Source organism: Myotis davidii, unplaced genomic scaffold (genome assembly GCF_000327345.1).
Source record: "Myotis davidii unplaced genomic scaffold, ASM32734v1 scaffold59, whole genome shotgun sequence".
Lineage (NCBI taxonomy): Eukaryota > Metazoa > Chordata > Mammalia > Chiroptera > Vespertilionidae > Myotis > Myotis davidii.
In genome coordinates this window covers 6,213,475-6,227,091 of record NW_006293001.1, presented here as the reverse complement: position 1 = coordinate 6,227,091, position 13,617 = coordinate 6,213,475, and the positions used below count along the sequence as shown (strand labels likewise).

General features: G+C 39.6%; 1 protein-coding gene across 1 annotated transcript in view; it reads left to right on the top strand.

The window, feature by feature from the left end:
• The first annotated feature begins 1,455 nt into the window (after window positions 1-1,455).
• The window catches only part of SCN1A (sodium voltage-gated channel alpha subunit 1), a 122,863-nt gene continuing 110,701 nt past the window's right edge, over window positions 1,456-13,617 (top strand). The window contains exons 1-2 of the mRNA XM_006766497.2: window positions 1,456-1,971; window positions 6,331-6,430. The gene's annotated coding sequence lies outside the window, so the exon portion shown is untranslated. The remainder of the gene's footprint in view (window positions 1,972-6,330; window positions 6,431-13,617) is intronic.

Below are 13,617 nucleotides of genomic sequence, written 5' to 3'. Positions count from 1 at the left end.
CAGTAAGCACTGTTCTAAGGGCAGGGATGCAAGGTTGAAAACAAATGCCTGACTAGAAGGGTCTCAATTTACTTAAAAGTAATAAGATAAAGTATTTTTTTTTTTTTTTAGAAAACTCTATTTTCCAATTCCTTGCTTCTGATGTGTTGTTTATTTCATGAACATTATTCTACAAGAGGAAAAGCCAAGCACCACAAAATAAAAGGATCTTAACCACAAACGTGGTGTCCATCACTTAATGTTCAGGACACTTTCATCATTTGAAAATTTAATTCAACTTTGCACCAATACTTTCATTAGCTATGAGAAGTAATTGAATGAAAGTCCTCATTCTATCCTCTGCAGAACTTGTTTGCCCCAAAGCAGTCTACTGCTAAGAAGACTAGTGCTACTCCGCTTTGGTTTTTGCCATTTCTATTATTTTAAAAAATAAAAATTACCTTTACACCAGTATCCAAGGGCACGCATTCACTGGAGTACAGTAGGCAAAATACTGTGAAGATCGGGAAAACCACTTCACACTCACCTATTCCTCTGTGTCACCTTAAGCAGGCCATTTAACTTCATTCTACCTTCGTTTCCTTAGGGATGAAATGATGGGGTGAAAACAGATCATTGTATTGTTCCATGGACCTAAAATTCTCTTATCTCCCTGCTCTCTTTTCAGTGTGACGCATTAGGACACAAGTTTCCCCACTAAGAGCAGCACATGAAGATTATTTTTAAATGATGCATGGCTTCTTCTCTATTTCTGTTGTCTCAGGAATTATGTCTTAGCCCACATCCCCACGTCAAACCACAGTTTTATATATAATTAAATAATATAATGCATCTTATATTAGTAGTACCATGCCACTATCCTCAGGATCAGCATATAGGACAGGTTTTATTATTTCTAGCTTTCAAGGACATGTGTTGTACACATTTGCGATAATTGAATAGAAATTAGATGGAAAGAGTATATTGTTTTTAATTTGCTATTTTAAAATATTCACCCCATCCTTGGAAATGAGCCTAGCAAAGCTTATTTCAAAAGCACAGGAATTGTGCTATTGCCCCGTTCTGAGGAACTGCTTTCAAACTCTAACAAAAGATTTATTATATGCAAAATCTGAATGCTGAAATTCAGATCTTCCTTTTTGGTATTGACAAAGGAAGTAATTAATTCACACATCTAACAGTTATCTGCAAACTACCACAGAGAGGCACTGGCTTTTCTTACTGCTTTCACAAAAATATTTCAAATTGAAATAGATTAAGCACCACTGGTTTAACCCACCCCATGCTGAATGTGATATATAAGATTTAAAGTGCCCTGACCTGGCTTGCAACAAGATGTTTAAGGAACATGAACACTCCTTACAATCCTTTAGTTATCATCCTGCAAACCAACTCACACCTCCAACTATTACTCTCATTACATACATACATATTCCCCTTACTCACCACAATGAGTTAAAGGCAGACAAAAGCTCTCGGTGGCAGCCTTTGAGTCATTACTTTGCGATACCATTCCCTTCATCTTAGGTGTCATGGCACAGTACTTTGCAGACAGCTATTCATTCTGCTAGGTTTGCTGCAAACACTGAAAGAGGTGTCTTGCACTCGCTGGAAGATTTAGCTTTTATGCTTCTGGTCATTCTTCCCACAAAAAGAATGAGACCAGTTTTGGAGCCATTCTTAACTCTCCTTAGAAAATATTTCAAAAGAGAAACACAAGAAAGACTTCATGATTTTCACGCAAACTCCCAGCCTGCCTGCTTGCCTGCTGCTGCCAACACTTCTAACTCTTGCTGGTGATGACATTCAGCGAGCTCCCCAGCCCCGATGCTTCTTATGTAAGGCTGTCTAGGTCAAGTGTAGGAGACACACTGCTGGCCTGTGGAAACTCATGGAACTGTTACCTTCTGATTAACACTTCAGGGGCTATGGAAGCTGGAGGAAGCTGAGCTTGTACTACATCTTTTGGGGGTAAATATTTTTGCATGATTCAGTGGTTTTTATGCTATCGCCTTGGCAGATGCCTGTCAGCCATGCTAAGAGGTGCAGGGAGAAATTACTGAGAGATTCCGGATCTGTTAGCATGCTTGAATAAGCACAGTCAATGTGTTAGCAATCCTAGCTGTAAGCGTTTAAGGAGTAAATGAATCATAAATTAGGGTTTGTTTATCAAGCATCATCTCTAACCATCAGGGAATGAATGTTGATTTGACTGTTTAAACTCTGAATGCAATTCATTTGCTCCGAGGTGCTGTAGAAGACATGATTAGATGTAGCTATTAGTTTAAAGAGATTTACTGCAGTTCTTGGCTACTGCATTGCTCTTGTCTGATCGCAAATTTGCTTCCCTTGTAAATGAGCTAGATGTTTTCCTGTATGTGTTTTCTGTTGTGGTAACATGATAATCTAGCTTGCCAAACCTGGCAGTTTTGTGACTTCCACAAATAATAAATCCTGCCTACTTAGTACCAAGGTGAATACTGCAGTGAGAGCGCCATTCAGTCCTAGCACTGAAAGATGTTGGGTTAACTGCCTTGATTCAAACTGTGCTGTGTTTAGGGGACTTGGAGGTATGATTGCAGGTTTGACATGAACAGTTAGTTACTCACTCTCTGAATCAAAGTAGAAACGTATAGCGCCGATTCTGTTTTAGACTCTCACACTGTGTCCTGGTGTGGGAATTCATTAGAATAGCAGGCTCTTAGTGAATGCTGCAGAAAAGCCTGGAGAAGTAGCAGGGTGAGATTGCAGCAGCAGTGTGATATGGGCAAGGAATTTTAATAAGACTTAACCAGAGATGATGGTACAGCAGATGGCACCAAATTTAGAACGTAGCTGGATATTTAAACAACGGAAGACAAACGCAGCACATTTGAGAGGGTTTGGCTTCCTGTGCGCCCTTGGGCAGTGAAGTTCAGTCCCTTGAACAGGATGCCATGAGGTAGTAAAGTGTAGGCTGTGTAAACTGTCTCCATGATTGAAGAGCGAAGTGGGAAGCTGAATATTCAGTCACTGGGTGCCTCTCAATGGGGGCACTGTCACAAGGCAGGTAATTAGAGCACCTTCACTAGGTAAACAGGTAGTTTTAAGTCTCTGGAATTTCTTGCATTCATTTTACTAACTTAAAGAAATGAAAATGGGTGTTACTAAAATAAATTTCTTATGGGCTACTTTTCATTCTATTAATCATGATAGAGGGTCAGATATTCTTCCCTGTGGAGCCTGTTCTGCACGTCATATAATGAGCAGCATCCCTGGCCTCTACTCACAAAGTGATAATAGCAACCCCTGGTTGTGACAATTAACCCCTTCCCCAACAATTTTTTTGTTAAAAACGTTTCTTTTTCAGACTAATTTTTTTTATTTTGGTTCTATATAGTATTTTTGATGCTGGTTATGAAAACAGTTTGTAACTCGTCTTCCTATAAACCATATTTTTTTACCATATTTTCTTAGTATACTCGTCGATGACTGAAAAAAGAACATTTTGTGAAAACGAGTATACACGTTTCTGCCGGGGAAGGGGTTAAAAATACTTCCAGACATTAACACATGTCTCCTGAGGGAAAAATTGTCCTTCCCAACAGTAGCACATTGATTACTTATGATGGGAATATACTGCTTAACATTTTATGCTATATTTAATTGATTAAGCATGTACATTTTCCCCAAATAATTTGAGGAGACAGTTATAGTTCCTCAGGGACGGATTTTATCTTACTGATGTCAATAGGCATTTTCCCCATAGACTTAGCTTGGCATAAGCGCCTCACCAGACCAGGTTTCATTCAGCGTGGCATACAGAATATTCCTCATAACTGTAACATTAAAAATGATGCATTCATACTTAGTTGTACTCACAATCTTTGAGTTTACTTACCTTCAAGGAAACACTATCAGTGCTCAAATGGTCTATAAGTGATTTTCATTTGATACTTTTGTTTGCCCATTGTCTAAATGGGATTCTTCTTTTTAGGCAATGAAGCCTAAAAAGTTCTCTTAATGTCTTCCTTTTTAAAGTAAAGGATTTGAGTTAAAGGAGGTATAAAGTTAGTTTTGCTTCTACTATCTGTAGTTTCTCTAAGGGAATTAGCTTTATTGATTAATCTTTGCTAACATGAGATTACATCATAAAGTGATATTATATTTTTAGAACCCACAATATTAGGCTAACGTTTATGGAGTACCTGTTCTAGGCCAGTCAGTGGTCCTCAACACGTCACCTCCCAACTAGAAGCATCAACATCATCTGGGAACTTTTTAAGAATGCAGATTCTCATGCCTCACGCAAAACTTGCTGAGTCAGAACCTCTGGGGTTAGGGTGGGGGTTATTTGATTTTTAACAAGCCCCCCAAGTTACTGTGAAGCATGCTAAAGTGTAAGAACCACTAGCGGGGCAGTACTTTGGTTAAATATTATGAAAAATAGGTTTTCCTGCATGCAATCAAATGTACATTACATGATAAAATTCTCTATTTTTCTGGTTGCCCAGATTTCCTAATGGAAGCAGTTCTGTGTTTTCAAGTTTTGTGCAATTTTGTATTTAGTACATCTTAAGCCTAAATTTGTCCATAAGAAGCTTTATTTTCCGACAGTTCCATTTTTTAGCTTTTAGAAGTTACATAGTGTGATGGGAAAAACACTAAAGGATCTATCTCTTCGATTTGCTCACTGTGTGACGGGGCATGTGTCACTGACCCTCTCTGATGTTCAGTTTCTCATTTGTATAAAGAAAGGCTGACCTAAGCCAGGGTTTCACAACTCGGCACCATTCACTTTTTGGGTCAGATATTCTTTCCTGTGGAGCCTGTTCTGCACGTCATATAATGAGGAGCAGCCCTGGCCCCGACTCACAAGGTGACAATAGCAACCCCTGGTTGTGACAATTAAAAATATTTCCAGACATTAACACATGTCTCCTGAGGGAAAAATTGTTCTTCCCATCCCCTCACATCTTCCCTCCCCCCACCCCATGTTCAAGAACCACTGGCCTAGGTTAACTCTACTATGTAAAGTTATATTATACTAAATAATACAACTGTATTATTTCTCCCTTTATTTTTTCAAAAATATATTTTATTGATTTTTTACAGAGAGGAAGGGAGAGGGATAAAGAGTTAGAAACATCGATGAGAGAGAAACATTGATCAGCTGCCTCCTGCACACCCCCTACTGGGATGTGCCCGCAACCACGGTCCATGCCCTTGATCGGAATCGACCATGGGGCCCTTCAATCCACAGGCCAACGCTCTATCCACTGAGGCAAACCAGTTAGAGCTTATTTCTCCTTTTAGAAGCAGACAGGTTAAAAATTACAAATAAGTAAGTATATGTCTTACCGGTATAACACAGGTATAAGCTGGGGCCTCTGCCCCTTGATGGTATAATTTGCTCAAATACCTACCAATTTCACAGTTGGGAAGTCCAAACGCCTTCTGCAACTTCACAGGGACTTAAAGTCTTACATTATCTTCTGTGTCCTGGAGTCCTGGTTCCATGTAAAAAGTGACCCAGATTCCAACTGTCACTAGTTTCCACCAGAAAAGTATGTAATTATCTATACCAATCATCTTTGGGTTTTAATGGATTTCACTAAGGATTTGGGTTTTCTCCCCATTCCCTCTCCCATCACCTTGCCCCTCCCTGCAAGATGTTCTGAGAGCTACAAATTCTTCTTCTCTAGGATACACAGTAGTCCGGCTTTTCACAGTTGTTAGAGCAGCTAGATGTAACTGCCCAAATCCATCAGAGTTCAGAAGATCAAGGGCCTTTGGTTTAGGGCCATTTCCCCTTCACAGAAGGCAGTTGGGGTCATATTATATCATAATAAAGTCATACAACTGAGACTGATATTGAGTTTAAGTTTATTTTCATGTATTTAGAAGTCATACTGAATGATAGCTCCTGGCTCTTAAAATCACATATTTCATGCTAGTCATAGAATTTTAAATTATATCATCCCATGAATTGTTACCTCAAACAATTCAGCAACTTAGTCCTGACTTTTTCTAAAGCTGATATGTATGATAAGAATAGATATGTCCACATGAACACATGCATACACACACTTCACAAGTTAAAAATTCTTTTTAATTCACTGTGCTGCAAATTCAAATTAAGTGTTTTTCTAAGATATCTGTGAATTAGGGACTTAATCTATAGTGTACATATAAAAATGTACCAGATATATATATATATATATATTTTAATTAATCAGATAGCTTATATGTAATGATTATATCTGTATTTCTAAATAATTTATACAAGATTTATTCTGAGACCCACAGCATCCTCATATGAAAGGTCCCATTACTGTTTTCATTTTACAGATAAGGAAAAAACCCTTAAGATCTCCAGATGCCAAATCTACTTCTCTTTTCACTCTTCTACAAGGCAAGACTCAATAGTGTATGCAGTTTGAACACTTTGGTGAGTACACTTTCTGTTTTTTGATAAATACCTATTTAAGAATCGTCATGCTCCAAAATCATTCAGATACATAAGGGCTGATATGTGTTACCAAGTCTTTGCTTTAGTTACTAAGATTAATACATTTCCCCTGACTTATCCTACATTGATGTGTATAATATACTTAACTAGAGGCCCGATGCACGAAATTCATGCAAGGGGCTTGGCCCCCCCCGCCGCTGCTGCTGCCTCTGCCTGGGCGCAGTGGCTGGGGGCCTCTGGAAGGTCGTCCATCTAATTACCATATTACGCTTTTATTATTATAGATTGTTCTTTCTACATGTTACTAATGTATATGGAATGACTTCAACATATCACTTATTATACTAGTAATCACATGTAATATATCACTTAATGTCTCAAAAATAACCACGAGGCTGGGAAAATTCCCCCTCCTAAAGGATGAGATTAAATTTAATTTAACATAAACTTGAGTTTTAGCAGAGTTCCTGCACTGATCCAGGCACCTGCTCAGTCTTCCTGAGACAGAGCCATAGCAACAGACCTTCTTTTTTCACTGCTACACCCAGTGCATGGCACAATGTTGGGCAGATACTGAGTCTCAGTACATGTTTACTGAATGAATGTTGCATAATTGTCATTGTTATCTAGTTCCATTATATTTTGGACTTTACATAACATTATTCACTAAGCCATTTAAATACCAACTTACAAATGAGATCTAAAAGGAACAATCAAATTCTAAAATAAATAAATAAATTCATTTATGGCTGCCATATACATGACTCTCAATCATTCATGCTACTTTTATTTAACTTGAGAAAAAAATTGTTTGGGTTTGATATAAAGACTTTCTCAGATTTACATCCTGAAAAATTATTTTCAACATCAAGTATAAATTCTTCCTTTAAAGTACTAGTTTTCCTAAACCAGATCACACTGGCAACTTAGTTTGATCTTAAAGTAAATACCTGAGAACTTGAAAGATCTGTTAATCTATCTTAGAATATTAACTCAGAAAATTTTATTAATAATAGAAGCTAAATCAAACATATTCAATAAGTGAAATTCAAATTAACTGATTATATATGCGAATTCCATTTGTCTGAAGCTGTCACTCAACTCAGTAGTAGAGTCTTCCATTCAGAGTGGAAGTTGGCAACCTACATCCCATCCCTGCAGTTAGGGATGTGAGCTTGTTGTCAGTTTCTTTCCTTTCCACTGGTTAGCTCCGTGACCACAGACAATTTGTTTAACCTCTAAAAATCTGTTTCTTCAGCTGCCAAGCAAGAACCTGACTATCTCCCTGTCAGAATTTAAAAGAGATAATGTATCTAAGTGGTTTATTACAGTGCTTTTCACAATATTAAAAGTATTAAGAAAATAACAGTTGATAGTAATATTTGGCATCACATACTCCCAAACATATCAGGCTGTCATAGGGAGTCCTCCTAGTCTTTTCTGAGCAACTAGGACATTGATATCAAAATCAGGATTTGGGACTCAAAAGATGCTAGATTCAAGGACTGAGGTTCAGAGAACTGACGAGCCAGGAAGTCGTGATTAGGCAGGGCAAGGCTAACCCATGATGGGTGAATACCTGGATTCCCTCACCCTGTCCCTAAAGATACTTTCCAAAATGCAATGCCCTGAGATAACTAGTCAGCCAGATGTCCACTTTTTTTCTAAAATGTCAGCCCCTATTCTTAAAAAATCAGATTATCAGGATAAATAATCCTTTGAGATATTTGAAAAGCCTAGGAAATGTAGAATTTTTTTTCTACAGTTATTAGGAGGACAAACAAGTATTACTGAAAAAAGAAAATTTTAATTACAGACTTTATTTATTTTGGAAAAAAAATAATTTGGACCTAAAGATAAAACCAAAACAATTTCTACCAAGCTAATGTGAATTTTTTTGACAACAGAGACTGAATTAAATAATTCCTCAGAATTTTTTTTCTAATCTTAATAGTCTGTGTAAATAAGTTTAATTCTGGAAAATGATCATACAAATAACAACCAAATCCAAGGTGATCCTATTTAATAGGCCCATTTAGTTTATGCATTGATAATTAATTATAATGACTCTTGATATTGACATTTTATCATTATCATACAGTGCATCGTTGGTTACATATGTCTCGTGATCTAGACCAGTGATAGCAAACCTATGACACCTCTGACACACAAACTCATTTTTTTGGTTGATTTTTCATTGTTAAATGGCATTTAAATATATAAAATAAATATCAAAAATATAAATCTGTTTTACTATTGTTGCAAATATCAAAAAATGTCTCTGTGTGACACAGCACCAGAGTTAAGTTAGGGTTTTCAAAATGCTGACACGCCGAGCTCAAAAGATTCACCATCACTGATCTAGACTTTATTTGATAAATATACTCATTTGTGAAAAATCATTGTTTCTTTTTTTTAATGTGTTTTATTGATTTTTTACAGAGAGGAAGGGAGAGTGATAGAGAGTTAGAAACATCGATGAGAGAGAAACATCAATCAGCTGCCTCCTGCACACCCCCTACTGGGGATGTGCCCACAACCAAGGTACATGCCCTTGACCGGAATCAAACCTGGGACCCCTTCAGTCCATAGGCTGACGCACTATCCACTGAGCCAAACCGGCTAGGGCCATTGCTTCTTTTTAAAATGACATTGTAGTTCTCTGACAAAGTGGTATTATACTTATTTTTATGTCCAGAAGAGTGAAGCAGTGAAACAGGATACCTAAAAGACTTGTCAATATCCTGTTAGGATTGTCTCATTTGGGGATACAAGAAAAATAGAACAGGTGTCAATCTTCCCTATGAAATTTCCTAAAAGATACTGTTACCACCAAATATTGGGGGAAGGGAAGGGATAGTAACAGAGTGTTGGTTTCAATTGGACAGTTTCTAGTGAAACCATTATAGAAATTTTTGTATTAGCACAGTCGGATATCAGAAAGAAATGTTTTGGTCTATAGATTTACTAAACATTTCTCCCTGACATAAACCACCCCTCCCACATGCACATCCACCTTGTCTAAGCAGGGTTTTAGGAACAAATAAACCAATTATAAGGATACTGCTAGTATTAGTCAGTGCCCTGACAAGAATAGATGGCTCCCTCAAACTGGTGGAAAGAAAAAAACAAAATACTTGGTTTTAGCTTCTCAGCACCATATCCTCCCGGTTTCCTTGTGAACAGAGTCCCACCTTTCTGTAGCAGGTGTGCCAGGCCCTGTGTGATCTGGCCAACTTCCCACCTATCCGCACTGTAGCCACTTCCACAGATCTAACCTCACATCTGTCTGTAAACAGGATTCCTCTTCTTAGACTGCACTTCCCTCTCTCCTCCACCATCTTAGTAAACTCCTATGGGAAACTCCTAGGTAAAGTCAGAACTTTTTATTTCCCAGTTAACAAAGAAAAAATGTGATAATTCTTACTGATAGCTTACCAACCTATGGCTGGTTGTCAACACCAATAGGAATCCCCAATGAGGAGCGCAGTGAAGAAGAAAACTTTATTCATTGTAAAGCGGTTCACTGATATCACAGCAGGGCTCCGAGGCAGTGCTGAGGTCAGGCCCCTCTCTGGCTAGACAGCTCTGTTCTGCTCCTTTTGGGCTGCTTTGCCCTGCCCTGCTTTGCTCCGGGGAGACATCTTCAGTGCTTCAGCTCAGCCAGGGAGATGCAGTCTTCAGTCTTTGGTGGAAAGGAAAGTATATTCTCCGAACCAGAGGGAAGCTGGCTGATAGAGACAGAAGTCTCCACTCCTGGTCCCTGATTGGTTCATCCTCATGTAAATGAGGACTCTAAATCCTCACAGTTTGATTGGTCCAAAAGGCACTGTCCTGATTGGACAGAGTGGAGTCACTCTGGTAGGTTGATGGGGGTATAGCTACACTGCTCCAATTGGATGGGGTAAGCCTCAGTCCTACTGGCTGAAATAGGATTCCAGGGACTCCTTTATAAGGGCTGGCTCAGATGGCAGACATACAGCACAAGGAGACAGTCCAGTGCAGAGGCACACAGTTCAGTGCAGGCTTCTCTCTGGAGTGCAGTTCATGTGAGAAGCCCCTGTGTAGAAATGGATGCTAGGCTCTGGCTGTTATTATTATTATTATTATTTAAATTTGAGCCCAGTTAGCCACCAGGAGCCCTTCTCATTAAGTGTCTTCTTTCTCAGGGTCCACATGGCAAAGGTATAGGAAACAGGTATCTTAATGCTATTGCTGCTGGAGTACAAAATGGTGTCAAAATTTTGGAGGGAAGTTTAATATATCTACCAAAGTTAAAGACACTTACCCTTCCACTCAGCAGAGCCATTTCTTGAGAATGAAGCCAACAGAAAAACTTGTACAAGTGGGGAAAGAGCTTATAAAGTGATGTTTTATACCAGCATTGTTTGAAATAGCAAACAACCCAAAAAGCAAAAACAAACTAAAAAACCCTAAAAATAATTGTTTATCATTTGAGGACTGATTAAATAAATGTAATTTTTTGAAAGTAAAGTGCTCTAAGTAATAGCAAGGTAAGAGATTCAAGATAAATTATGTGCATTAAACAAGTACTTTGTCAAGTCTGGAAAACAAAACAAAACATATATTTCAGATGGTTGGATAGCTATAAGAAATTTCAGAAAAGTTGCAACAAAGTTGTTAACAGTGACTGCCTTTGCAGAATGGGCCTGGGGAAGAGAAAAACTGAAAAGTTAAGATCCATAAAGGACAATTGACATTCAAATATCACGTGAAGGATAGGTTAGGAGTTTTCTCAGTGGAAGAAGGGAAGTGCCTGACTCAGACTTCCAAGCACACCTCCCAAAAGTGGAGGGAAGTGTCAGGGAATGGTGAGGACAGTGGCTGATTTACAGGTTCTGGGTGCAGAGAGATGTGGGTAGTCTTAAGGATCTGAGGCGGCTATGACGGTCATTGCCAACATTAGTACTTTTTCAAACTCTAATGTGCACAGGTATCACCTTGTGATCTTGTGAAAATGCAAATCCTGCTTTAGCAGGAAAGAGCGGAATCCAAGATTCTGCATTCCCAAGAGTTGCCCATGCTGGGAGTCCACGGCCATACTTTGAGAAGCAAGTCTTTAAATTTAGAAAGTATGGTGTTTTTGTGTGTCTTTCGTCTTCACAAATATCAAGCCAAGCCAGAAAGCACTTTACTTTTTGTGTTCTGAAAATGAGCTGAGAAAAAGCAGCTCATTGAGGACGATGCTTGCAACATGAAGCTCTGCCAGAGCAGCCTTGTTGTGAAATGCTCATGATCAGCAATTCTGCTTGGAGAGCCTTCCCATTTGTAACAAACGTGGACTCTGGAAACTAAAGCAGTGCCAGACCGAGGCACGCTTCTCCCCTCCACTCCTCCTGTGGGCTTTATTTGTTGACTTGGTGTTGACATAGTTACATTCTGTGGAAGATAGAAGAATCCAAAACAAATGAAAAGGAAGAACTGCCATCGGCCACCCTCCCAGCCCGCCACAGACCGCAGCCCCCCAGCATGTCTGGCAGAAATCAGGTTGTAGATCTGCACACCTACCAGCTATCTTGGCTTGGCCACACGGAGAAATGCCTTTTCTCCATTGCACCCTGAGTGAGTGTAATGCGATGTAATCCCGGCACTGGGGAGCAGCTCTGTCCTCGCCCACTTGATTGCCTCTATACTTGGATCCCAGAGACTTACCACAGTGAGTTTCATAATGTGATGGTGCAGAGGTTTATAAAAAACAAGACAGTGGGAACTTGTGGTAAGATCGGGTTCTCTGGAGACAGATTCTCGGTTTCAAAACCACACTTAATCATCTCCTTACTGAGTGACCTTGGCCAAGTGACTAAACCATTCTGAGTCTCAGTTTCCTTATCTATCAAATGGTGATAATGATTTCAGAATCCATTTCATGAGATTGCTGCGAGGTTTCTGCGTTGATCAATTATTATTTCTCTTAAATCATCATTAGAAATTACTTGAAAATAGTGATGTTGATATATCAGTATATTTATTTCTGAATACATACTGTATAGTAGGCACTGTGTTGAGTTAAGGTATTAATCTCATAAAGATGTTGTTTATCTCTGCAAAATACTTTACATTCATGTGTTTGCTTTTTAAAGCCAAAAAAGGGAGTGCTTTTAGAGACAAAATGGGGCACAGCTCCTCTCCCCACTTCTCACCAGCCCTTCGCTGGTAGAACTTGCAAGTTATCCTCCCTGTGGTTTTACAGGAATAGAAGTCTTAAGAAGGACAGTGTGAATGAAGGGACTACACACAGAGAGGGTTTAAGGGCACTAAAACAAGATGAGGAGGTACCAAGAGTCATGCAAACTTGGGAGGACAAATATGCACATGGGAAGAACAGAGTTAGAGCCCCTTGCGAGTGCGGCCATGGAAGAGGGGCCACCCCAGCAGAAGCTGCTGAGTGCGTGTCCCGGAAGGTGAGTGGAGGGAGTGAAATGCCAGGTAGAAGTGGGTGCAGGGGATGGAAAGACCCTTAGCCCCCAGAGGGCACTTTCTGTGGGTAGACAAACTCGAGCCTCGTGTCTTCTTGCTTCTTTAGAGTTTTGCCCAAGGCGGGCACTAGTAGAAAACTGGAGGGTCCTCCCATCACACCCCGCCTTCCAGCTAAGGAAGAGGCTGCGTTCTCCTGTGGGTCACCTCCTGCCGGGCCTGCCAAAGCTCCAGTGCTACTGGAACCTGGTGCTATTGCCCTCCTCTCACCTGTTAAGACCAAGGGGTGGCCTTGGCTCTTTTCATGGCTGGTCCCCGGATGCTTCCTCAACCATCTTCACCTAGTTTGTAAATAGTTTCTCTGTTAAATTATTTTCACTTCATTTGACCCCTTTTGGTTAAATGTGTATCATCTATTTCCTGACTGAAGCCAAGTGCAATTTTAAAGATTTGATGTTTCCTGGAAGGTAGCTCTGTTGTGAGTCCCTAAAGAGGAGACTGGGCAGATGAGAACGGGAGTAAAGGTACTGCTGTCTTGGGAAGCAGAGGGGAGAGGAACAGGAAAGCCGAAAACGGGAGTTAGGACATTAACAACCGTGTGAAGAAGGGGAAATAATTAAGTAATTTCTGCGTTTCACCATTGCTGAAGTCATGTAAGTGTCCCCATTGTGTATTTGCTTACTCGCAGAAAGAGTGAGGGAAGCAGAAATATAAATGGTCACACCGCATGT